We start from the raw sequence: 27,822 nt of genomic DNA on the forward strand, positions 1-27,822 counted from the left end.
AAGGTATGAGATGGTTTACGCGAACAGCTTTTCTGTTTGTTCTCAAAGAGCAGAGTTTCATCTCAGCATAAAAGATGACACATGAATAGGACTTAAATCCAGTTCACATGTTCTGTTCAACACCTATACAATCAGAGGTACAGTTATTTTGAATGCACTTCCCATCTGTATCCTACATTTCAAAAGGACTTGAAAAAATTCAACATAAGTATAATCTTCCCTGCACTTACTGGTGCAATGGGGAAGTAACTTGCCTAGGGAGCAAGAGGTTGCTGGTTTGAATCCCCACTAAAACACCTATATGTAAACTGGGAGGTGGGAGAGGGGAGGAGAGTGAAAGAGGTTGGACTCAAGATATTAAAAAAAGATACCAATGGTCGACATCCAAACTAATGTTGGGTGAACTCACTGTCACTGAACAATATTTTGCATGTGCAGCAGGAGGGACAATTGCCAAACTCCTGTCCCTTCTCCAGCTGTGGGACCCTCAAAGACTTCTTTGCAGTTTAAGATTGCATTCTGTATCTCCCCAAATTAACCAGACCTTTTGGTGCCCATTAAGCAAAATACTTCCATGCCTCAACAATATCTGCCAACTCCTAATCAAAGTACAATTATTTGAAGTAAATGTTACCAAAATTTGAGAGTTTTTCACTAAAACAAACATGTTTCAAATCAGGGTGAGAATATTGGTTTTCATATGAAGAGAAAATTCTATGCACAAATGAAAGGCATATTAGGGAATACTGTACTCTACCATTTCTTGAAAGCAAATAATAAAATAGCTAGCACACTCAAGAGATTCTTTGTTACAAGAAAGCTTTGTATTATCAATATATCCAAAGCATTTTGCATGCCTTATAGCTAGTTTGAGCTCATATGACACCTTGGCTAAAAAAAAAACCTGCTTAATAATTCCTTTGTCCATTCTTGTGCTTTTTTCTGTTTAAAAACCTAACAGCATGGTAAGAAGTCATTAAAGAAATGCAAATTTGATTAGATATAAAAGAGGCACAATGTTTTCCTTAAGATTTACTAGTTTTTCTGATGACTGAACTTTCCATGGAACTCTAGATGGTAAATTGCCCCAGGAAAAATTGAGTAGTATTTTCTCTTGTGCAAACGGTGGTTTGACTGCTTCCATACAGAACCTTTTGTGTACTGTTAGTTTCCTTAGAAGAGATATTGGTTAATCTGCCATTTCTGTCTTGACTACTTTTTGGGAAAGACTTCATAAAGACAGGGTTATAGCACATTTACTGCTCATCCACAGGTCCGAATACAAATGCTGCATTAATGAGTTTTTTCAAACTACAAAGTACTTCTTTTCCCCAAAAAAAGTCTCTCATTTTGGAGAATTGCAGCAAACCTTTTTTTAAAAAAAACCCAAAGGGATACCATAGGTGTATGGCTGTGATGGGTAGAGTCATTTAGAAATGCAATTAAAAGCCTCATGGAGCACTGCAAGAGATTCCTTTCTATAGGCCTCAAAATATCTTGGCAAGAGAATCTATTCTGCAATTCTTAATTAAGACCAAGGCTGGAGACACAATGTTAAAAGAGGGTTCACAGTCCATTTGTCAGTTGTGCTTAAGCTTGCCTTCACAACTCAGTTTGTCAGATAAGTGCTACTGCAAACTGGTTCTCAAGCCCATCAACTTCATCCCGGAAACTTCCTCCCTCCTTGTCGCTTCTTACTCTACCTGGAGGAAGTTAACAGATGGAACATCTAAGTTATAGAAGAGTAACTTAGGTTGGTTACTTTGGAAAGGTACCTGGGACTGGGCATTATATGACAGTGCCCCCCTGGTTATAGAAGTCCTTCCCTGAGATTTAACCCACACACTTCTCCTTGAGATAGCAGATGAAAGGGGTGCTTTTTTGGCAGGTCATTGGGACCCACTGAGTTTGAGGAAGTCTCTCTTCTGCTAAAACAGGTCTATATTTCTTTAGTTATATTTTTGAATCCACTGTTAACTCTTCTAGAAACTGTAGGTTCGTTTAAAAGTTAGGAATACATTTCTTTCTTCTAGCATTACCTGAAAAAAAGCTTCTTACAGGATGCATGTTTCCAGCACTTAAAGATTTAATTTTGTTTTAAGAGAGCAGACTCTCCAGAGATACTTCTAGCAGCTGAAATTACATACAGGTTAAATCAAAGATGATGATTTCATATGCTATGAACTTTTAGAAACATTAAGATTGTTCCATAGTGATATACAGAGAACTGGTGCTTTCAACCCTATCCTTTGGCTGAATTCATATGCACAAAGGCAGGCACATGCTTGTGCACACCATTTTGAAATTGGTTGGAACATTCTTCCATTCTACTAACACCATGCAAGTTTTCTTCAGAAAAGAACTACATCTCTGGATTTTTTCATTACTCCCCAACCCCCCGCAATCCCACCCCCAACAGAAACACAAAAAAACCAGAAAGGAAACACAAGACATTATAACAACACAAAATAATAGAATGCCTCTGTGGACAGAGAACATTATACAGGTTTTCATATGCACTACCCCCAAAAAACACAGCAAAATCTGAACAATTTCCCACAGGCATCTCAGTTGTTGCACAGAAGAGTCTCCCTCCAGTCCACCCTGGCTTAGGGACAGTTTACTATTTTTTCTGTAAAGCAAAATGGAAAAGGTTATTTTGGACATGGCTGAAAAACATGGAGACAGGAAACACAACCTCTGGGGCTTTCCGTTCCCCTGCAATTCTGGTCCAGTCATCCCTCACCAACAGTGGTTTTACCAACCACAGTTTTGAGTATCCATGAATGGGAAATAGTGTCCAGTCTTGCCATCCGTGACCGGAGTATCTATGGTTGATGAGGTTTTCTTAGCGATTTTGAGGGTTTTTTTTAAAGAGATTGGGGGGGGGGGGAGGTTCAGATGTTAAATCCGATCATTCCTCTTGCTGACGAGTGTTTCCTCTAACAGGGATTCCCAGATGATGTTGACTACAACTCCCATAATCCCCATGCAAAAGCCATTGCCGCTGGGGATACTGGGAGTTGTAGTCAACAACATCTGGGAATCCCTGTTAAAAGGAATACTGTTGCTGACCCTTGCCCACTTCTAGCGATTTAGAGTGCCTTTGGATGATTTTGGGGACTTAAATTTTTTCCAGATGTTCAATCTGCTCATTCCTTTGGGTAACTCTTGGCAATATTAATGGCAGAATGATCATCTGTGGGAAGGTAAGCTCTTTAGGGCTTCCTCCCTGCAAACCCATATTCTTTTTCATATTGAGCCCTTTCTCACAAGCAGTGAGAAAGGGCTCAATATTAAAAAAGAAGCCACTGAAAGAATAAATGTCAACTTGCTGTTTTCAGAAATAGCTCAAGCAAACTGAAAGGATAAGGGAGGGAGCCTGGAAGAGCCATTGAGACTTGTGAAGTGTAATATCGTGAACATAGGAATTCAGCAGAGGTTTAACAGAAATAAGCTTGCTGAGGGTCATGCTGCACAGAAGCCCAATACCATGTTTTTGACTAAGAGCAAACACACAGAAAGCCAAGAGGAGCAAACTAGACAAACATGCAAAACAGAAACTTTCCGTAAGGAGCTGTTTGTACACATTGATTGATTGATTGATTAAGTGCCCTCAAGTTGGTGTTGATTCTTAGCAACCACATGGATAGATTCTCTCCAAGATGATGTGTTTTCAACTTGGCCTTTTAGGTGTCTCGGTGGTGTATTCATTGCTGTCATAATTGAGTCCATCTACCTTGCTGCTGGTTGTGCTCTTCTCTTTCCTTCAAAATTTCCCAGCATTATAGACTTCTCAAGGGAGCTGGAACTTCGCATAGTGTCCAAATGTTTGTTTATATATGGGTTTGTTTACTTGGAAGCAAGTTCAACCCCAATTCTGTACCCCTTAACTTAGAAGTAGTAGACAAGTTTGCATGATGATGAAGGTTGTGGGAAGCACCCTGCTTGGCAAAGGAAAGACTCAATTGTTGAGTTCCCTTATTTGAGCATGATTTTCATTAAATGGGGCAGTTTCACAACAACAAGTAACTACACAGCAAATTACAGAGCAATAGCTCTTTGTAGTATTTTTCCTGGATAAATTCACCCACTGGTTTCAGCAGACTTTATTTGCAAAGAGATATAAAGTCTTAGATCTGTGGTTATGCAAAAGAAGCTCAACTACAGGAATGGGAAGCTTAAGGTCATTGGGCAAATACCAAGAAATGTTATTCATAGACTATTGACTTTATTTTTTTGTAACATTCAAGATAACATTGACTTCACAGAAAGAATGTCTTCAAAGAGGGTGGAATTAAAGTTTAGGGAACATTTTCTTGACTTGAGTTCACAGTAAATGAAAGAACTTCCAGGAATCAAGGAGTATGGAAAAAATATTAAGATGACAATTTAAGATTGAGAAAACAGACACCTACTTTAATATCATTCTGTTTTGGCAAAGGACACATCCATGAGCCTTTCAATACAGAAAAGCAGTGATTCAAATTTAATTATGCTCCCACAACTGCAAGCCTTACTGCTGTCAACAATTTAAACTGTATAGTAACTAAAATCAAATACACAAAAAGAGAAAGTCCTTTCAGTAAGTAAAAGTTTTAGTCCCATCCTACTTTTGGTTTGAAAGATTTAGTGCAACTGGCTTTGCCACCTCAGTAATTTAGAAAAAGCTGCCCTACCCACTTCACATATGCCAGTTGCTGTATTCCAATGTCTTATTTTGATATATAGATCAATGATGGCTGAGTTTTACATAGGTGAAAGATATATATAGAGAAAACAAAGTCATGTTTGAAGAGATTTTATGACATGGTAATCTAGAGGTATACAAAAACCTATATCAAAGTAAGATTTGCTCTCTCTGAGCTGAAAGGTTACATAAGAAAAGAATGGTCCTGCTGAAAGAGGCCAAAGGCCTATCTAGCCCAGCATCTTGTTTCACACAGTGGCCCACCAGATGCCTCTGGGAAGCCCACCAACAAGAGGTGAGGGGATGCCCTCTTTCTTGCTGTTGCTCCCTTGCTCCCTTGCAACTGGTATTGAAAGGCATAGTTCCTCTGAGGCTGGAAGTAGCCCACAGCCACCAGACCAGTAGCCACTGATAGACTTGTCTCCATGAATTTGTCTAAGCCTCTTTTAAAGCCATCCAAGCAGGTGGCCATCACCACATCCCATGGCAAACAATTCCATAGATTTATTATGCACTATGTGAAAAAGTACTTCCTCTTGGTCCTAAATTTCCCAACCTTCAGTTTCATGGGATGACCCCTGGTTCTAGTGTTGTGAGGGAGAAAAATCTGTCAATTTTCTCTACTCAATGCATAATTTTATACACCTCTCTCATGTCTCTACTCAATCATCTTTTTTCTAATGTAAAGAGCCCCAGGTGTTGTAGCCTTGCCTCATAAGGAAAGTGCTCTAGGCACCTGCTGATCTTGCTTGCCCTCTTCCGCACCTTTTCCAGTTCAAGAATTTCCTAAAGGTATGGTGACCAGAACTGTATGAAGTACTCCAAGTGTGGCTGCACCATAGTTTTGTATGAGAGCATTATAATATTAGCAATATTATATTCTATTCCCTTCATAATGATTCCTAACATGGAATTGGCCTTTTTCACAGCTGCTGAACACTGAGTCAACACTTTCAATATGTTGTCCACCATGACCCCAAGATCCCTCTCCTGGCCAGTCACTGAAAGCTCAAATTCCATCTGCGTATATGTGACGTTGGGTTTTTTTGCTGCAATATGCATCACTTTACACTTTACACTTGCCAACACTGAACTGCATTTGCCATTTTGTCACTCACTCCCCCAGTTTGGAGAGATCCTTTTGGAGCTCCTCACAATCTGTTTTGGATCTCACTACCCTAAAGAGTTTGGTGTCGTCAGCAAATCTGGCCACCTTGCAGCTTACCCCAACTTCTAGATCATTTATGAATAAATTAAAAAGCACCGGTCCTAGTACAGATCCCTGAGAGACCCCATTTCTTATTTTCCTCATTTAGAAACCTGTCTATTTATACCTACCTTTTGCCACACATGGGATTAGCATGGGATTAGCAACAGGTACACCTTAGAGAAATATATATTGAGAGAGAGGTTTCAAGGTATCACAATTGTTCCAAAGTTATTTAAGTAACAATATAACAGTTAATAGGTTTGAAGAGACAGGAGTATACAAGAGTATGCATTACCTTCAGAACAACACCTTTTTCTTTTTGCTTACGAAAAGGATCTGGACAAACTGGCTGATAGCAGGCAGAGCCAAGATCTGAATGAAGAACAAACAGAAAGAGAAAGATGGCATTCTCAACTCTGCCTACAGCCATACTGTTATGACTTCAGATGCCAGAAATGAAGGCACCATTAAAACTGAATTAAGCAGATCAAGCTAGTTTCCCCTTATACTTGAGTTTGGAAATACCCTTGGGCAGGGGCAGATGAAGTCACAGGGAATAATTTCCATCTGTATTTCACATTTCCAAGACACACCCTTCTCTCATGTATTCCTCTATAAAACAAAATTATTTTAATGCGAGGGGAAAAAACACTGATTTTTTGTTATTTGTTACCTTGCCTTTTCACTGTGAAAATACTAAAAAAAACACTCAGAAGACAAAAGGAGGTAACAATGGTATACAAAGCTATAAACACAATTAGATTTTCTTCATTGACATGTAAGCCATTTTTATGACGAATACGAAAATGACGAATACCACTTTTCAACAAAGTCCCCAAAGAGGTTTCCCCCAATAACAGATCAAAGGCAACCATCTGTAGTGCTGATATTCTGAAAGAACTAGTGGAAGGAAATATGTGGGTTAAAGGTTAGGTTCATCAACCCTAGGAAGAAAAGCAGTACTCTTTCAAGCAGCCATTACAGACTTAGGAAGATTCCAGTATAGTAGCTACAGCAGAACAACAACTATGTTGCATAAATGAAAGATTTCCACAGCTTTTGAAGAGTTGGAAGAAGAAAAACCACCCTCATTACTCTTCCTCTTTGAATAATCCTCTCTGGACCCTGTGGTAGTTCTTTACCACATTTGTATGGAAGATTTTACTGTAGCATTCCTGTACTAAATAGAGTTAGAAACACTATTCCTATCTGAACTCAACTGTTAAAAAAATTCCTGTCAAGAACAGAACATGAAAAGGTAAACGGAAGAATGAAGATAATTGCAAGAGCAAGAGCCAAGTGATGTAATTTGATGGTGTTTCAGATGGTATCTCATAGGAAACACTTCAACAGTAAAAGGACACACTTGCTTTTTGCAATTGTTGCCTATGCACTACACCAGGGTGGGGATTAGTAGTTCTGGAGCTGCTAGTAGCTCCTGCTCTTGTCTGAAATAGTTCTCCAGGCATCTGGGCTTGCTTCTTCCTCCCTCCCAACAACCAATACTGCAGGTCTGACTGCCTGGGACCATGTCATTTTCTCTCTCTTTGCTCATGACTGCTTTTACTTTCTCTCCCATTCATTTTCCTCTTCCCCCCGCTATTACCTTGCACCCTTACAAAAGGAGTCAAAGCTCTTCCAAACTGCAAAGTTCTCCTGGAATTTTTCTTATTCCTTCATGTAGGTTTTTTGGTACAGCACCCAGTTCTCCTTGATGAAAGTTTCCCAAGCAACTATTTTGTGCAAATAGTTTTGATGAAAGTTTCCCAACCAACTCATTTTAAGTGTACCCACTGATACACTACACAATGAAGCTCTTCTCACAATCCATGAGAAGAACTTCTGTCAGGTCTGTGGGGAGAGCAGGCTTAGCCTCCAAACCCCTGGAGGTTTGGCCCTGCACGGCCCCTGCAAATGCACAGGGCATCCGGGAGACCCCCCAGAGCCAGGGAGACTGGCTGTAGCCTCCTGGTCGGGGGTCTACTTGTGTGTCGCAGAGCATCGCGGCGACACACAAGCCAAAAAATGATGTCAACAGAGCGCTCGCTCTGTTAACCTCATTTAAAGGGAGGGGGAATTAGGCAAGCTAGCCACCTTGGGAGCACCAGGCTCACCTGTGAGTCCAGTGGTTCCCACAATCACTGGGAAGCGGGCCAAGCTCCCTTAGCCTCAATGCCTTCTCCTCTTCTGCACTAGGATCTTATTGCAAACATTCAACACTATAGAGATTTTCTTCAAGCAGAGTTAAAACTTTCCTTCCATGGAAGTCCTTAGCTCTCTTTAATTTATTATTGGTGGGTAGGGATGTGCAAAACGTTTTGACTTTGAAATGGGCTGTAGCGAGTGTTTCGAGCTTGAAACAAAATGCACTCTAAATAAAGGGCCTGTTTCAAGCTCAGAACAAAACAACCCCGTTTTGATTAGAAATGTTGTGAAGTTTTGAGCACCATTTGGGGTGGGGGCTGTTTTTCCATTGCTGGTTTTCTGGCACTGGCTTGGGATCTCCTTGGTTGGCTTGTTATCATAGAATCAAGTGTTGTCATGGGCAGCTGTGCCATTGGATGGGGGAGAGGGACCACAAAAGGAGGGAGTTTCAAAATGTATTCAAAAGAGACTGGAAAGCAGAGAGAACCCTTACACTGTGTATCTCTTGAAGAGGATACCTCAGGAGAGCAGGAATGAATCAAGGGAGGTTTGTTTTTGTGGTTTTCTCAGCACTGAGTATAATATGCTGTGCTATTGCTGCTATATCTATCTGGTTTTGCTGGATTTCAGATTGACAAAGGCAGAATTTAGGTGCCTGCCTGCTTTGAGTTGTGGTTTGGATTGTTTGCAAGATAGTATTGTGGCAAGAAATGGACAGTGGTAATGCGCTCTCTCTCTCTCTCTCTCTCTCTCTCTCTCTCTCTCTCTCTCTCCCCCATATATTTCTTGGTGATTGCTGTGATGAGCTCCATGACTGATAGTATTGTGGCAAGAAATGGACAGTGGTAATGCTCTCTCTCTCTCTCATATATTTCTTGGTGATTGCTGTGATGAGCTCCATGACTGAGCTCCATGAACATGCTTCACTCACTGCTCTGCAATCAGCACTGCAAGGTGTACTCAGTCAAAGTGTGCCTGCTGAAGTTGTTCTAGTTGAGCTTATGGCTATGCTTGCTGCTAAGAATGCTGCCGTGGCAGCTGTTGCAATGCTAGAAAGTAAGGAATCACAATAGTGTGAGAGCAACTAATGCCAATGATGTTACTGCAGCACAGACACTGTGGCTGGCAGAAGATTCTGGGTCAGTGATTCTTTTTTGGCCATTTTTGGACTGTGTTTGAAATGTGTGTTGGGAGGGACAATTCTCCTTTACTGCAAGCTTCTGCAGTGTTTTTCAAGGCAGAGTTGCAAAATTCACTGCAAATTGCAGTGCAAAAACCTGTGTGCACTCTGTAAGTGCAGCTTGTTCCAGCCATAGGGAACAATGGGGATACTCAAAACATCCCATTGTTCTCTTGGCTGCTACCTACCAACCAACCCATCCACAAAATAAATGGGCAAGCAGGTGATTTCTAACCTTTCCACAACTCCCCCATTGGATCCTTGAACTTGAAAAAGATATTTCGAAATAGTGGTCACCAGGGTCACCGTTGTGTGAACTCTACTTATGCATTCTACTGTTCTCCACAATGTGGAGTCCACATCATGGACATTATTATTTTCCCAATGTTATATGATTGTTTCTCCAATAGCATTTCTCATGGCTTTGTCTTGTTTGCATATATTTTAGATTGCATATTTTTCACAATAGATGTATTGGACTAAGTTGTGTATGTTCAGTTTGGTTGGTGAATCTTTTTGTTGGTGTGTTTTGAGTTTCTCCATTGTTCCTTATGGCCGAAACGCAAAACATTGAGTTTTGTTTCATTGAAACAACCAGGGTCAACAGCTATTTAGATGAAACATTTTAGCCATCTGTGTTTTGTTTCAAGCTTGAAACAAAATGCAAAATCAGTTTCATGCACATTCCCACCAGTGGGCTGTCTGTCTAGACCATAACCCGGTCATCTAAAGCAATGTTACTCCTATGGATGTAAAGCCTCTTTAAACATACGTGATTTAGATAAGGACCAGTACTTTCATATAACAGTCACCTAATGGCACAGCAGGGAAATGACTTAAATAGCAAGCCAGAGGTTGCCAGCTCAAATCCCCGCTGGTATGTTCCCCAGACTATGGGAAACATCTATATTGGGCAGCAGCAATATAGGAAGATGCTGAAAGGCATCATCTCATAATCTCAATGGTAAACCCTTCCTGTATTCTACCAAAGAAAACTACAGGGCTCTGTGGGCACCAGGAGTCGATACCGAGTCGATGGCACACTTTATTTTACTTTCATATAATAGGTAAGGGTTCAAAGGGCTGCTTCACACATTACTTTCCACATCAACACCATTCAAAAGTGCAAAAGAAAAACCATGTGATGTGAGTAGGGCCACCTGATAAGCACAATTTATCTGAGGACTGTCCCGAATTCCTAGTATATCTAGGTTGAGGTCTGTCCAAGCCAATGAAAAGATCCTAAAGTTCAAATCACTATCACAAACTTAAAGCTTCTTCAGCAAAAGAGAACTCTTCTCCCAGTCCTCTCTCAGCACCTTCTCATCCCAAGGCTCTCATACCACCCTCTCATCTCCCTCTTAAAGATGAAGCACACAATACAACATTCTCCATGCTGAAGAGAATCGGCATGGCTTCTGTAAGGGCAAGGCTTGCCTCACTAACCTTTTGGAGTTCTTTGAGAGTGTCAACAGGCATGTGGATAAAGGCAATCCGGTTGACATTATATACTTAGAGTTCCAAAAAGCTTTTGACAAAGTACCCCACCAAAGGCTCTTGAGTAAAACTTAGCAGTCATGAAATAAGGGAGCAGGTACATGTGTGGATCAGTAACTGGTTGAAGGAGAGGAAACATACGGTAAGAATAAATGGACAGTTTTCACAATGCAGGAATATAAGAAGTGGGGTCCCCCAGGGATCTGTACTGGGACCAGTGTTTTTTAATTTGTTAATCTGGTAGACAGTTCATTGAAAGTGTCAATTCAGTGCATAGCAGTGGTAAAAAAGGAAATTCCATGCTAGGGATCATTAGGAAGGGAATTGAAAATAAAAATTCTAATATAATAATGCCCTCATACAAATCTTTGGTGCAGCCAGATTTGGAGTACTGTGTACAGGTCTGGTCACCATACCTTAAGAAGATTATTGTAGAATTGGAGCAGAAGAGGGCAACCAAGATGATCAGGGGCCTGGAGCACCTTCATTATGGGGTAAGGCTACAGCATCTGGGGTGCTTTCGTTTGGAAAATAGGCGACTATGGAGAGACATGATCTGTGTATAAAATTATGCATAGAGTAAGCAGAGAGAGTGGACAGAGAGAAATTCTTCTCCATCTCTCACAACACTAGAACCAGGGGTCATCCCATGAAACTGAAGGTTGGGAAATTTAAGACTGACAAAATAAAGTATTTTTTCACACAGCGTATAACTAATCTATGGAATTGTTTGCCATGAGATGTGGTGATGGCCACTAATTTGGACGGATTTAAAAGGGTCTTAAGACAAATTCATGGAGGAGAGGTCTATCAATGACTAGTAGTCTGGTGGCTATAGGCCGCCTCAGAAGCACTATGCCTTTCAATACCAGTTGCAAGGGAGCAACAGCAAGAAAGAGGGCGTCCCATCACCTCTTGCCGGTGGGCTTCCCAGAGGCATCTGGTGGGCCACTGTGTGAAACAAGATGCTGGGCTAGATAGGCCTTGGGCCTGATCCAGCAGGGCTGTTCTTACATACATTGGAAGCCAACAAATGCCTGTTCAACTTTAGAAGCCTAAAAAAAGTAAAATGCCACAGCTTCCTTGCACATCCATATTCTACTGATGAGGAATCTTTGGTTTTCTCATAATGTTTACATTAAATATACCTGCCTTAAAATTTAAGACAATTGAAATTTGTTCGATGCTTAGTTGATATGATGAAGACTATTTGTGTCTAGCTTTTTCTCCCAACATCTGGTTTTCTACTTGTAGAACATTCTGAAGTGAGCATTTAGTTATATGAACCCTCTCTCACAGTATGATGTGGTACTGTCCAGACACAAATGAGAAGTAAACCCATATTTCACATCTCAGTGAAAATGGGAGAATTCTGTCATTGCACCCATTACATGTGGGGCCTATCAGTATCACATTTATACCATCCAGACAGGTTCATTTCTCTATTCTTTTTACTTCAGAAAAGTATCTAATTTTTTTCATCAGATGTTTTTAGGGGATCCATTTTGTGGTTATTTTCTTAAATGTTTTTGTCCATGCCCTCCTCCCACTTTTATAAGTACATTTTCTTACAAGATATTAGGAAAGCACTTGGAAATATTAGTTATGTTTGTGAAGTACCCAGTGTGCCAAGTGGAGTGAGTAAGATGTGAATGGAGTGATGAGCCTTTGTTAACAAGCAGTCTGGACCTACTACCTCAAAGTACATCCTTACCTAGTGTAAAGTTCATTTCCTACTCCACCATGTTAAAAGAATACCAGTCATGACTCATGACTATTACCAGTTTAAGAGTGCCATCTAGTGATAGTTTTCCGAGTCCCCTCACTTAACTACAACTTCTCTGCCTTGAACAAATCTGCTTTCAAGAGCCATATATTGACATTGGATTTTTTTTTTAAATGTAAAGGTAAACTTTGTTTTTAAAAAAAACAAGTCTCATGCTAGCTTTACCAGCAGTGGCAGTTAAGAAGTATCATAATGGACTGTTGTGCAACCTCAGGGGCCAAAAGAAAAAAAAAAGAGCATGCTTCTAGCCATCCATGTGCAAAGCTTAAATTAATTCTCCCCTGCAATTATGCAAAGCCCACAAAAGACAGCATCACCGCCTACTCTAACTATGACCTCATCCCACGTATTAAAATAAAAAAATTAACTTGATAATCCAAGATTAACAGGATTGCAAAACTGCAATTAGCAAAACTGCCTTACCACAGACTTAAAGAACAGTTAGTTCGGGAGCAGATATTAAATTCTTGCCCAGTGTATATCCAAGTTTGCTTATTCGGTGAGGGGTGGGGCGTGGCGCAGAGGAAAAGAGCACAGGATGAAGGTAGATGCATGTTTAAGACATTTGAACCTCACAATATTTTTTTTTAAAAAAAACCTCTTCCAGAGCTGAAACAGCAGAATATTTATTAGAAGCTGCTGGACAGGGACTGCTCTTTTGTACAATGCCTAGCACATTGTTGGCACTGAATAAAGGCAGTTAAATAGAGTTGCCATGCCCCACAAAATTCTGGGTTTCACTTGGATTTTAAGCATCCCATCCAGATTTCAGATTTTTTTTTCTTTTTAAAAGCTAAACGCTAGCCCTTGTAGAAGCAGAGTTATGGAGCACAACGTGCAATCACTATTCTGCTCAAGAATTATTTTCAAGCCAATTTACATAATATGCAAATTAGGCACCTGGATTTGGAAAGCCAGAATATGGCAACCTTTTGCCCTTTTGTAGTGTAGGGAGGCTGGCGGCAGCCCTCCTCCATGGCCCCCTGCCCCCCACAGCATCCAACGTCGGATGCAGGGGCCTGGCTAGCCATGCTCCTGCATATCATGTCAGATGCGGGGGCGTGGTTTCCCTCCCAAACAGGGCTGTGCGGCCCCTTTTGGGAGGGAGATTGGCCCATGTTGCGTTGGGCACCTCGGGCTAGAGCAACTCTCTCTGCCTTAAAGGCAGGGAGAGCCGTTCCGGCAGCGCTGCCAATGCAACGCAGACTGATCTCTCTCCTAAATGGGGCCCCGCTTGGTACCGAAATAACACCCCCCGCATCTGACGTCAGATGTGGGGGATGTTTGGGGCACGCTGACAGCCCGTGATTGGTGACAGCCCAGGTTCTTTGAACCCATTCGCCCAATGGTGGTTCCGCTACTATACTTAAAGAAGTATAGTATAGGTGGTTCCACTACTTTACTTAAAGAAAACAAGAGGAAGAGAGGTTATGAACTAGGGCTTGCCAGTGGAAAGGCCCTGGGGAAAACTCTGAGTCTCCACTTGCCTCTATATACTATAGCTTTGTGAACCAGCCAAGCTGCTAAGTTTCCAGAAAGCATAGTGTACTCCTTTAGAAAATCCTGGTGAACAGATCCCAGGATACCCCTACCCCTAAAGACCCTCCTTAATGTCTCTTTTCTTCACCCAGGAAAAAGCAGCAAAGGGTGCTAAAGACCAACTGATTCATGGTGGCATACCTTTTGTAACCTGGACCATGGCTTCCCAAACTTGGGTCACCAGATCCTGTTCGACCACAACTCCTATCATTCTCAGCTACAAATGCCTCAGTTTGGCTAGTGATTATGCAAATTGTGCTCCAACAATGTCTGAGGACCCAAGGTTGGGAAGCCATGATCCAAGCCACAAAGCTTATGCCACAATAAATCGGTTGGTCTTTAAGACCCTTTGCTACCTTTTTCCTAGTAATGGGAAAGCCCACTTCAAAAGCCCTTGGAAAGGAACATTTGGGAACCAATGAGTTGCACTAGCTGAAACATGGTTTGTCAATTTCACAGTATATTTTTTTTTACAGAAACACTGACCCAGATCTCAGTTACTCAGATTTTCCCTTTGATCTTAGTTTCCATGATAGCAATGAAAGAGAGAAACAGCAATGTTATATTTGTCTATTTTAAGTGGTTTCTCACATGTACATGAACAATGCCTAATGTTCATCTATGACACATCTGTTCACCCCAGCTTTTAATTAAATACTGTTTTAAAATAGTTTTAAAATATTTTTTAAAAAAATTAAATTGTTGTAATGTCTTAACTTTTTGTTGTCATTTATTTTAACCAATGTTTTCATTTCTCGGTTGTCGTAGTTTTAACGAATGTTTTAACTTTTCTGTTGTCATTTCTTGTTGTAAGCCACCCAGAGATGCAAGTTTGGGGCAGTTTAAAAATATGTTAAATACATTAAATAATCATGTGCTGGCCCAAGTGACCATAAAATGTGCCCTTGTCCAATTACAAAATATTTTCTGCTTTTAATTTCAGTACCTTTTGCCTCCTCAGCGCGATCTGATTTTTCCATCTTTACTACTCAGTAAGGTTGTTACCATGCAGTTTTTGCTAGGCCACTGTGCATTTTATTTAGGATGACTCTTGCTTCACACCTATTTTGCATGCTTTCATACCAAAAAGAATGAATGATAGAACAAGCACTTCTGTTCTGGCAAAAGATGCATTTAATTAAACTTGAATGTTTACTCTGTTTTTACCTACAGCACTTAGATGCTACAAAGATAGCAAACTGTTAATTTATTAAGGTCTGTGTGCTTGCAAAGGGCACCAGAGACATAGCAGGTAAATTTAATGTGAAAGTGTAATCTTGTCATTAGGTTGTTCCCCTTTGAAAAGTTATTTGCTTTCATGCTATTTAAGAGGTAAGGATCAAAGTTTTAGGTTTTCTTTCTGACATTATGTGTAATTTTAAAAAGAAGTCTCCTTTGTACAATTAAGAGTTTTCTTAATCAACTTTAATCATTTCACAGATTGTTAGCTTTAACTAAGAGTTTTTAACTGGATATGCTAATTAAATGAACACAGGAGTTATGATTAATGGATTCTTTCCCTTCCACAAATATTTCCCCTGGTACTCCATCTACTATCTGGGACTACTTTGGAATATTCCATCCATCAGCCCTGCCCACCTTGCAATTATAAACAAAGGCATGCAAAACTTGTCCCTCCCACCCAATGCTACACTGCATTCTCATGGAGGAGATGGAGGAGAGCTGGTCTTGCAGTAGAAAGGCATGAATTGCCCTGTTTGCTAAGCAGAGTCTGCCCTGGTTTGCATTTGGAGAGGCAACTACATGAATGTGTTGTCTGCTACAAGATGTTCCCCTTAGGGGACAGGGCTCTAGTTCAGTAGTAGAGCACGCACTTGTATACAGAAGGTAACAGGTTTACTCCTTCACACCTCCAGTTGGCCTGAAACCTAGGAGAGCCACTGCCTATCAGTGTAGACCAGGGCTGCACAACTTTGGCCTTCCAGCTGTTTTTGGCCTATAGCTCCCATCTTCCTTAGCCACTGTGGTCAATAATCAGGGATTATGTTAGTTGCAGTTCAACACTGCGGGAGAGCCAAAGTTGTGTAGCCCAGCACAACAAGATTATGGTGCATCTTGTGGAAGTTAAAATAATTTCAGTAAAGTATTATACCTTAATTATTAGCAACGTATCTGACAAACAGTGGATTTCTACATTTTTACAAACCATAGATATCTAAAGCAAAATTCAGAGATAATTTAGAAGGTTGTCTTTGAGCAAGATAGCTGTAGAAGCTTTTAAAAGGATGCATTTTGGAGTCTTCCATGCTAGACTGTTCTCCTTTAAAGAGCCAGTAGCTTTAAAGAGCCAGTAGCTAAAGGCTAAAAGGGAAACAAGACCTGGCTACAATCCTTTATAGGCACAGGCAAATTAAATGAATGTTTATTTAGTACCCTGGAATATATACTTTCCCAGCAACAGAACTCCTCCATAAAAATATTGACACTAATGGATGTACAGCAGTATTTGAATTGTCACTGAACATCTGAATCACTTGAATTTTCTGCCATTTAAGTGGACCAGAACTGCAATTTCATAGGGTTCCATGGTCATGAGGAAAGTAAATCATGTATAACAAGAAAATATAGATAGACAGAGGCTTGATTATTAAGGGGTATGTGTGAAATTTTTCTTCTAGTCATTCAATTTTCTGGTCTACCCATCATTTCAGTAATGGTTGTTCAATTTAAAAATTAGATAGGCCATTACTGATACTCAGCTGTAAATGCCAGTTGCTACTGATGGAGTACCAAGACACCAGGCAGCAACAACAGCTATCTGCAGTGATCTGTTATACTAATTTCTATATAAGTATTCTAATTTCTCAACACTACAACACAAATTCTGTAGCAATTTTTTCAAGCATGTTTTTGCAACAAAAAAGGGGGAGTAACCCCAAAGGTTTTATTGTTATTTACATTTAAGTTATTACCTTACTCCAGGTATGAGACAAAACGAGGTCTGCGAAGAGTGTAGTTTGACCCATTCTCCCCATAGACAATGAAGCAGCAATCCCTGGGTAGCCAGATCAGCTGCCTAGGGGTGTGCATGGAACCAGCTGGCCCGGTTTGGTTCGAGTCCAGACTGGACTCGAACCAGACTGGCCAAGTCCGGTCTGGCCCCCATTGAAACCCCCTGGTCTGGTCTGCAAATTATTTTCACGTTCGCATATTATTTTTTCTAAAAGGTTTTAAAAAATGAATTTAAAGTACCTTTAGCCCCTTTGGGGGGGCTTCCTGTATGCCACAGGGGGGCGGCAGGTCCACGAAGGTTCCCCTCTCCCCACCAGCCTCTGCAGTCACTGCTGCGGCCCGGGAAATTGATCATTTTGGGTCCACGGGGGGTGTCAGTGAAGGTTCCCCTCCCCCCGCCAGCCTCTGAAGTCCAAAATGGCCACCGCGCATATGCAAATGATCTCTGTGAGCCCCTGGGTCATTCAAGGGCTTGCAGAGGTCATTTACGCATATGCGGCGGTGGCCAAAATGGCCGTCGCCGTGCACTACAGAGGCCCAAATGGGCCAAAAATGATCAATTTCCTGGGCTGCGGTGGTGACTTCAGAGGCCAGCAGGGGAAAGGGAAACCTTCGCGGACACCTCTCCCCACAGCATACAGGAAGCCCCCCGAAGGGGCTAAAGGTACTTTAAATGCATTTCCAGAATTATTTTTTTAAGGGGGAAAAATCGCGAAGGTGTCCAGAGGTTCGGTCCAGACGGAACCAGAGGGGTGGGGAGAGTTCAGTTTGATCCTGAACCCCCGAACCTCCAGACCAGGAGGATCAGGTGCCTCCTAGCCCCTGGAAGTGACATAAGGCCCTGGAAGTGACATAAGTGACATGACTGTGCAGTACCTTGTGGGGAGCCCCCCCCCAATGCCAGGAGGCTTGTTGTAACCTCCCAGTCGGGAGGCTACTCATGAGTCGCTGTGGCACAAAGACGCACCATGGCAACGCATGTTCTTTTAACCCGGTTTTCGGGTGCTCTCGCTTAACCTGGGTTAAGTGGCAGGCTTTGTAAATGGGCTTGCCACTGAGCCATCATTGGGAGCTGCGTGGCTCCCATTTTTGCAGCAGGACCGGACTGGGCTCCCTTAGCCTGGTTCCTGCTGCTCACGAGAATAGCTTCCTTGTGTGTAGTTCAATCATGTGTGTAGATTATTGCTGTTCTATTTGAAGAATGAGCTCATAAATACTGTGCAGAATGGAATTAGGGTAGGATATTATAAAAAAATACCAAAAAAACCTATATGAGAGGGGACATTCCACATACCCTGAGCGGAGTATCAGTGTGTATGTGTGACCATCTGATAAGTGACTGCCACCTTATCTTTGAAAGTTCAACTGATGTCAGAGGATCTGTCAACATATCCTATCCATAATTACGATCACCTGTGTTGTAGGAACAAAGGCTGATGTGCAGACTCAACACCACATGAGTAGTCCCACTGAAACTAATGGGACAAGTTAGTACTGACTAATTTGTCCCATTAAGTTCAATGGGACTAATCATGTGTAATATAGGGTCCTTCTAGAACACACACACACACCCAACCATGTGCAATATGCAATCTGGAAGCAAGAGTACTCCCACATGCTCCCAAAGGGCTTGTGTCTCCTTTTCAAGTGGGATCTGATGAGCTGATCAGGAGACCATCAGGGTTCTTGCACAATTTCCACAGATTCATCTACCAGCCAGCTCTTGCTTTCCATGAATAACACTCTCCCTTTTCATTGGTACTTCTCTGGTGAATGGGGTGTGTTATTCATGGGCCAACAGGTGGTGCTGCAGAAATTGCACAAGGTCCCTGCTGGCCATCTGAGCAGCCTGTGAGATCCTACTGGGAAAGATAACACAAGCCTTCAGGAATGTGTATCTCCAAGTAAGCAAATTGCTTCCAGATGCTATGCAAACTCTTCATGTTGGGCAGTTTTTTGCTGTCTGGGAATAGGACCCTTAGACTAACTGTCAGCTAGGAGGAGTTTTTTGTTGTTGTTGTTTTAATTCTGGGAGTGTGAAAAATTAGAGAATGCAGTTCCATTTCCAGTCAAGAGAGCAATCAGCAACAGGTCTGATCTTTTCATAAGAGCAGCCCTGCTGGATCAGGCCCGAGGCTTATCTAGCCCAGCATCCTGTTTCACACAGCGGCCCACTAGATGCCTCTGAGGCAAGAGGGATGGGCATGTCCTCTCTCCTGTTCTTGCTCTCCTGCAACTGGTATTGAGAGGCATTTCAAACTAAGCAAAACAAAAAACAAAAACCTAACCCCCGCAAACCCCACTATTTTCAAAATTGTTAGTATTATTAGAACACACCATGAAACATTGCATGTTGTATGTCATGTGATTCAAGTGTGTGTGTGTGAGAGAGAGAGAATGCTTGCCTCAGTTCTTTTTTTTTTAATTTAAGTCCTTTTTGCTCTGTGTTAGATCAACCAATTGAGTTATTTTTTGAACTCTATAACTGAGAAAATTTTCAGTTGGGAATCCTGTATTTAGGGATGGCTGTTTTTAAAACTGGACGAAAAAGTGGGCAAGTTTGCTTCTTATGAATAAGGGGACTGTTTAACGGTGGGAAAACAAACTCAACGGTAGTATGGATTTTTTTTTAATAGCACTGCTGTATAATCAGAGTCAGTGATTTGTGCACTGATGCCAATTAAGAAACTCCATATTCTGCCAAGAAGTACACATGTACCAGTATCCAGCAAGACTTGTAGCAATACTGAGAGTTTTTTTATGTAGCTGTTCAGCAGACACTTCCCTAGGATTAACTATTCAGAGCAAGTCTGAAAAAAAAAATCAGAACAAGTTTTCCATTTATGGAAAATCTTATGTGGCTTGAAAGAGCATCCAAGCGACAGAGTGGAGACAGTAAACTGAAACAGTTTTCTTTTGGAAGATTAATTCTTCATCACCACTAGCTGAATCTGCTTTATGCAATAAGTGAGAACATTTAAAAAGGTCCCAGCTACAAAGTATTGCTCTCATACAGTTATACAAGGTCTAGAACTGGAGTTCAAGGTTGCATTTAAAAATTCATGTAATCTAGCCTCATAATATTCTAGTTAACCTGTTCAAAGTTTCGTTTGCATATATTGCCATTTAATACAATCACAATTTCGTATTAGAACACCAGCATCCCATTATGTAGAAACATGGGCAAAAGAGGAGAGAGGTGTTAGGACAGCCTTGACAAATTTTCTTTCAATCTAGCAGCCAGCACAAAAATTTAGGAGTCAGACAATGGCCCCTTGACAAAATTATTGGATTAATGACTGACATTGGTATGGGTGGGGGGAGTAGGCTTCTCTTCGTCCTCTTTATAAGTAACACAGTTACAAGAGAAACAAGGCTACCATTTTATTAAATGACTACCTCTGAACATTCCAATCTAGGTGCCACAGATTGGCACCTAGGTGACTATTTCTAGTCACTTTGGCTTCCTGACACCTGAGATGTATCAAGCACTGTGTTAGGAGTAGCTCCCAAATGCAAGCAACATACCTTCTATAAGCATTCCTTCCACAGCGGCAATTTAAGCCTGTTCACACATCAAGACTGGATTATGTATCCAAAATCCTAATGCTTTTGTGGCAGTAGGATTCAAAGTCCAAAATAACCTACTACTGTCCATTTCCCCTGCTTTATCTATCTGTAGTGGTACAACACCCACCATCTTGCTTTGGGATCCGTTCCAACGCCTTAACTATTGTACCTAAGGTGTGGGACAAATTAATGTGTCTTCTAGCAAAGTGCTTGATTTACTCTATACCCCTGCTAAGTGGGAAAAGATGTAACTTTCAAAGTGGTGATTCTCTTTATATTAAGCAGGGAGAGAATAACTAGCCCTAACCAGCCCCAGCACAGCATCTCTCCAGTAGCTGCTGCTGCTGCCTAGCGTTTTAGACTGTAAGCCTTTTGGGGAGAGGGAATTGTTTCTTCTTCTTTGTAAACTTTTGTTGAAAAGTGGTATATAAGTTGTACTAGTAATACTCTAAAGTAGCAGCCCCAAGCATAGGAGATGTCTACTCCTTCACTACTGTAATATTTTCATGACAAAAATCCCACCCTCATGAATGGCTATTTAACTCTGAAAGTTGCATTGTACTAAAAGGCAACTTCAAGGCTACCTTCTTCAGGTGATTTTCAGCAATAAAATGGTATTGAAGTTAATGAAGTAAACACCCCCTACTTCTGTGTCATCGTCTCAATACAAATTGAAGCTGCCGCTTTAGAGTAAAAGCAAGCCCCTGACTAGAGGATAATGTGTTTAAGAGCACTTCCAAGTTTGGGCATGAATGTAATGGCAATGTTTTCTGAATACACTGCTACAATGTGTATTAAGATCCAGTGACCCAGGACTTAGTTCAGTATCAGCCAACAACTAGACTTTCACAAGTCAGGGGTCTTTCTAGTGGTGTAAGACAAGTGGCATACTTCCTCCATGAGGTGGTGTTGGTGGCAGCATGCAACTCTCCATAAGACACAGGCAGACTGGGACTCAATCTGATCCATATGTAGACTTAAAATTCCTAACTTCTTGCAGAGGCATATTTAGAGTAGGGCAGCCATGGCATGTGCCCTGTGCACACTTGAAGGGTGATGCCACAACACTGCTTCCTCGCTGCTGCTGCTGCCGTGGCCGCTAATGCTGGGCTAGCCGGTTCTGCTGCCGTGAGCAGTGCCTGGCATCGCCCGCTGCCTCCAGGCGCCCCGCACCACTCACCGCCGCCTCTCCACAGCAAAGGAGAAAAACCTTGCGGTCTGGAAGGCTTCTTGTACAGCGACAAGAAGTGCTGACATTACATGCAGATGTAACTTGCGACAATAGATACTTGCCCCATACTCAAATGTTTCTTCATGGATATTTTATCTTGAATGGGGGGCACTCTCCCCTGCTCCTATCTTCCAAGCAAATATTGCCATTTTTAAGGGTTTTAGACCATTATAAAACTGAGCGGGGGTGGCAGGCAGAGCCTCACAACCCAAGACCGGAGCCAGCGCAACAGCTAGTGGCTGGCGAGGTGCTTCCTTGCAGCTCCCCAAGGTGGGGAGAACGTCGCCTCCGGCTTTCCCCTTCTCCGCCTCAGCAACACACAGCTTGGAGAAGAAGATGCGCCCTCCCCACCTGACACCCATTTTTTCAAATAACTTTACCATAATATCAGCTCAAAAAGACAAGTCAAGCTCGTTCATCTTTTAATTAACAAATTATGGCACTACATGAAAATTACGACTGTACCTTCCTTGCTTTCACCAATACAAACTGGTCTATGATGTGATCAAAGTCAGTTTTTCAGTTTCTTCTCTTTCTGGGGCGAAGAAGCTATTTTTTTGTGACTTGACCTTTAGTTTGGGAGGCTTCAGGCTTGCTGCACCAGTATTCCGCCCCCCCCCCCAAAAAAAACCAGTTACAACAAGTCGCCTGTTCTCTAGTTCCTGAGCTGGATAAATCATTGTTTCTATTTTGTCTGTTGATAAGATTTTGAGAGTCCTTTGAACATTCTCCCAAAGGAGTCCCACTCTATATGAAAAGGTTAAATGAGTTGAATTTTCTTGCTCCAGGTTAAAGTCAGATTAGTCATTGAAATGTCCTTTTTAATGCTTACTGGATTTCCCTTTACAAGCATCCAAACTGGGCTGAAATGGTTAGACCCAAGCCAGGCCTGGTTCAGACTGAACTCAGACCGGCCCCTTCTTTATGAAGGGCCAGTCTGGTTCGAGCTCGAACCCGTTTTGCACACCCCTAACAGCAAGAAAATCTGTTTGTCAGTTTGTCAGACTGGCATCATATTCTCTGTCAGGTTCTGGAAGCATTATGAATGCAACTTATGTCCTTCATAGAAATGTTTCGACCCCAAATGCCTCTGAATATTTTTAACTGCTCCCAGTTACCTTAATGAGAGTCAGGTAATAGCCACTGAGTAATTCTGAAAACTGACTCTGCAAGTTTAAATCATCAGTTCTTAAGTTATTCACAACCCAAGCCCAGGAGGATGCCATAGCTACAATAATGCTCAAAATAACCACATTATAGCAATGATCAAACCTCAGCCCAAAAAGGATTTCATGTTAACGCAGGCTATCATTTTAATGTAACCATCCACAAATCTGGGGGAGAAAACCCAACAACACTAGCTGAAACCAGAGAAGTTACTTCTGCTTAAAGGTAAAGGAAAGTGTGCTGTCAAGTCGGTGTCGACTCCTGGCGACCACAGAGCCCTGTGGTTGTCTTTGGTAGAATCGGCATCTTCCTATATCGCTGCTGCCCAATATAGGTGTTTCCCATAGTCTGGGAAATATACCAGCGGGGATTCAGCTAACTAATATTAATGAGACCAGTGCACATGTAACATATTCTGAATTATGCAAAGTCAAAAGCCCTATTTGCACGTTATGTTTAACCCTCTAACAATTTGTGTTCAGTGTACAGAGGTACAGATCTGTACTAAGGTACAGTTATTCACATGTTATGCTGAATGTAGGTACAGCAGTACACACCTAGCTGTACCATATATTTGAGGGACTGCTGCCCAGGTTCACTTCCATAATGAATGCAGGTACAGTCATTTGCACAAAAACATATGAGTGTTTTGAATAAAGATCCAATAATGTCAGAATTGGGCTAAATAATTTAATCCTGCTTCACTTTGAAGAAAGATACTTACAATTAATGGCCCAGTTCTATGAACCACTGAAGTAGCATGTATGTGTTTAGAAATGCACCAGCTGCTAAATCAGTGCAATATTATCTATCATACCAAGCACCAGAAACCACTAAGTTAAAGAGGATTTTTCCAGGAACTATGGAAACTACAAATGCCTATCCTTAAAACAAAGAGGGTTGGAGGTTGTCATCATTTCTTTAACAAAAATACTCTGCCCACAATGTTTTGGCATGGTTACACTTGTCAGTAACATGAGCCGTTTTCACGCTTTATCTGTTACATCCACCTCTGCAGGCTGAATGTCTATAAGACATTCGTCTCAACAGACTGCTACAGTGCATAAAGAACATATTTCAGTCAATCAATGGCAATATCACTTAAACTTAACAACACCCTGCCCCCACCACACACACTCCCCAGGTAAATCAGGAGTTTAGTACAATCCTTTTTAAACAGCACAAGGGCTGTTAAGATCTGGCTCCTTAGTCCTTAGGACTTTGCTTTTCTAAAGCAAAGCAGCTTCTGGTTTAGTCTCTTTTGTAAATAAAGGGAGAATTTATTCTTAGTATAGGAGGCCAGTTGTCTTGTTCTTTCAAGCACTGGGCAGTGAACAAGGACATTTTGTTGGCTTATAGCCCACCAAGCTGTCTAGACTTATATCAAGAGCACAAAGGAATTTATAGGATTACATTCTACTAAAATAAACAAATGTACACTCTACATTATTCCTTTCTTCCACATGCACAAGAGACAGAGATCTAAATCACTTCAGCGATCAACCATAAATGAAAACTGTACTTATTTCAAAGTCTCTCTTTGTGCTTTGAACAAGGCAGAGGGAACTTCACAATGAAGTACTCCATACGATAATCATGATAAACAAAGAAATAAATTCAAAATTCTCATATTGCATCACATGTTCAACACACTTGAAGAAGCATCTGCAAAAATACAAACAGGGCTTCAGGCCAAATTTCATTCTATTTAGAAATGTACATTAAGCAGAGACAAACCCAATATTCCTTCTAAGGTGTTTAAAATAAAAGCAAGGGGAGGGCTGACTCTTGCATGTGGGCTACTCAGGGTTGTTTTGTTTTGTTTTTAAGACTTCCTATTGTCCACCAGTGATTTGATCTCTTAACAGGTAAGACATGAATAATCATTAAGTGATCCCAATTTTGTAATCTTGGTTAAGAACATAAGGAGTGCCAAGCTGGTTCAAGGTCAACTAAAAAAAATTTTTTTAAGGACCTTGGCAACCACTGCACCAGAACACCAGTGGACCATGATCTACCTTATGCCCACCCTGATGTACCAGCATAGTGAGGGTCCAGATATGAGAGCATGCAGGACCAGTGGTGGAAGAAGCTGACCTTATTGGCCAAGACAAAAGGAGGCTCTGGAACAAAGAGTGTAGCACTTCTTCACCTAGGGATAAGAAGAGAAGAAATTGCTAACAAAGTTGCTAAAGCTCTACACCATCTAGGACGTAGTGACCTTCAGCTGCAAATCATGAGAGCAGTGCAAAGAAATCATCTGGGAAGGACATATGATTTTACCCTAGTTGCACCAGTCTTTCTATTCTGGGCTTAAAGTCATTTGGGAAAGTTTTAAGCTCTCAATTTGCCCTTCTGCTTTGGCACATGACTGCTAAACAAGAATGCATCTGTCAATGGCACAACATCTCCGCAAAACTGGTATATTGCCTTGGCTGAAAGCTTGATCTTTTCCCACCTTGACTACTGCAGCCTTCTCCTTTCTCATCTAGGTCCTCTCACCTCCATCCAAAACTCTGCTGCCAAAATGATTCCTCTCTTCTGTCATTCCAACCATGATACCCTCCTCAGAATCCTTCACTGACTTCTGGTCATCTTCCATATCTAGCACAAACTCTTCTTCCTTACTGTAAAACTCTTTACAGCCTTGACCTTTCTCCCACCTTCATTTCTTGTTATGTCCCCAGCAGAAATCTTTGTTCCCCCATTTCAAGTGCCCCTGGCTCCCTTAAATCCCCACTTTACCTTGCTGCTCCCCTCTGTATGGAATCCCTTTCCTAACATGTAGATGATGCCATCTTGTTCTTTCTTCAGATTCCTCCTCAAACTCTGCCTTTTCTTCATGACTTGTGGCTTATTATTAATCCTCATTCCCAACTGCAGCCAAGTTTTAAATATGTGTAGCTGCATATGCCCACATTTCCCCTCCTATCCTTATCTATCCTGATCAGCCCTATTTTGGGGTAGCCCAGAAGGCAACCCTCTATATGATTCTGGATTGTACGAAGCAGTGTGAGGCTATGGGATCGTAGCCCCCATTTATTTAGAACTTATCATCTTGTTCAGAGTCAATGGTTCACAGCTGGTCGCTTGCATGAGCAAGTGTCGGGCAGAGACCAACTCATTAAAAACTATGGGCCTGTATCTTTTTGCACCATTCTAAGATAGCACTCAAGTACCGCCATTCAGCACCCAAGCACACTTATATAGCTTATTCCTGCCATTTTGTCTGGCAAGTTACACCCAAAATTGACTATGTTCATCTAGAAATGAACATCTTTGTTCCGCAGGGAGGGAGCATGGCTTGGAAACTTCCTCCGGGCATGTTTCTGGGTATATGTACCCCCGGCCACAGCACGTGGCCTCGGAGTCCTGAACCCAGCACCTCAGAATCTTTCTACTACGACTACAGATATTTATATACTACTCTTCAACAAAAGTCCCCAAAGTGGTTACATAAAGAAATGTACTAAATAAATAAAATAAAGATGGTTCTGTCCCCAAAGGGCTCAAAGTCTAAAATGACACTTAAGATTGACACTAGCAACAGCCACTGGAGGGATGCTGTGCTGGGGATGGATAGGGCCAGTTGCTCTCTGCCTGCTAAATAAAGAGATTCGCCACTTTTAAAAGGCACCTATTTGTTCACGTAGGAGGGGATCACTATCATACAAGCTCTCAGACATGCGAATTGTAGCCATTTGCTCCTCGCTCTTCTTCATCCAAGCTTCCCCTGCTTGCTACTTATAAGGTGTGTTTGTTGGTGCATGCAACAAAAGCACCGACTTAATCAGGAAGGATAGGTAAACTAACATCTTGACCTTCTAAAGTCTTCTCTGCTTCCCTCCTTACTCTTTTAGGCACTTTTTAAAGCAAACCTCTAACCAGGCTCTGGTTTAGAACCTCAGCCAAAGTTATTGCAACTAAAACGTCAGTTTAGAATATTGGTTAAGATTTATTTTATCTGCCTAACTCTTTTTAACCTTCTGTACCCCCATTTATCTTTAATAAAGCTTTTGAATGGTATTCCTGCTTCCTCGTTCTTTCCAAAACTTGCTTGAATTGATACTGGAACCAAACTGCTCCCCAAGCCAAGCTAATTACCCCAATCCAAGCCAAAAGCATATTTGAGGTGTCTACCCAGAACCTTGAGGCAGTTCTGGTAATAATTCCTTCTTTCTCCTGTTTTCTCCCATTGTCTGTTAGAAAGTGAAACTCCTTGGGGGTTGTTGTAAACTGCCCAAAGACAGAAGTTTGGGGAGGCATAAAATTTGAAGGGGGGGGAATTAATAAATAGAGGCACATATTTTTGCCTGTGTGGCTCTAAGGCCTATGGCACTCTATAAATAATCACACCACACCAAAGCTTAGCGTTTACACATCAAACCACGGTTGAGCATCCAGTCACTGTCAAACATATGGTTTAGATTGGCTTCTCTGCTTCCTTTTTCTATCTGCTCAGCAGTCCAGTCTTTAGAATCACCAGCCCCCCAGGTGGAACAATTGCCCCAAATATGTATTGAGGTGCTTCACATGATCAAAGTGAAGTGCCTAGAGGTGGTTTGGGTGGAGAGAGCGGCTTAGCCAGTCCCTGGAATTCCCAGAATACCCTAAGTGCATGGGTCATTCTGGGGGACGAGCAGGGGGCCGCCCACATGACTACTGGATCCATCACGGAGCAGGTAAGGGTGGTGGGGATCGGGGGCTGCCCAGTCCCTGGAATTCCCAGAATACCCTGGGGCATTCTGGGGAGACTCCCAAGGCTGGGAGGCTTGTTGGAGCCTCCCAGTTGGGGGGGGAGGGTCTCCTCGTAAGTCGCCACAGTGCAGAGCCA

At 41.8% G+C, this 27,822-nt stretch overlaps 1 protein-coding gene across 4 annotated transcripts in view; it reads right to left on the reverse strand.

Annotated features, from left to right (window-relative positions):
• PRICKLE1 (prickle planar cell polarity protein 1) overlaps positions 1–27,822 on the reverse strand; it is a 100,985-nt gene that overhangs the window by 47,066 nt on the left and 26,097 nt on the right. For 2 of the 4 annotated variants that reach the window (XM_053252691.1, XM_053252692.1), the window contains one exon: positions 6,196–6,272. The exons of 1 other annotated variant lie outside the window; for it this stretch is intronic. The gene's annotated coding sequence lies outside the window, so the exon portion shown is untranslated. Of the gene's footprint in view, positions 1–6,195; positions 6,273–17,260; positions 17,415–27,822 lie in introns of those variants that run through there. One more of the 4 variants, XM_053252693.1, reaches the window with a different exon arrangement.

Source organism: Hemicordylus capensis, chromosome 5, assembly GCF_027244095.1.
Source record: "Hemicordylus capensis ecotype Gifberg chromosome 5, rHemCap1.1.pri, whole genome shotgun sequence".
NCBI lineage: Eukaryota > Metazoa > Chordata > Lepidosauria > Squamata > Cordylidae > Hemicordylus > Hemicordylus capensis.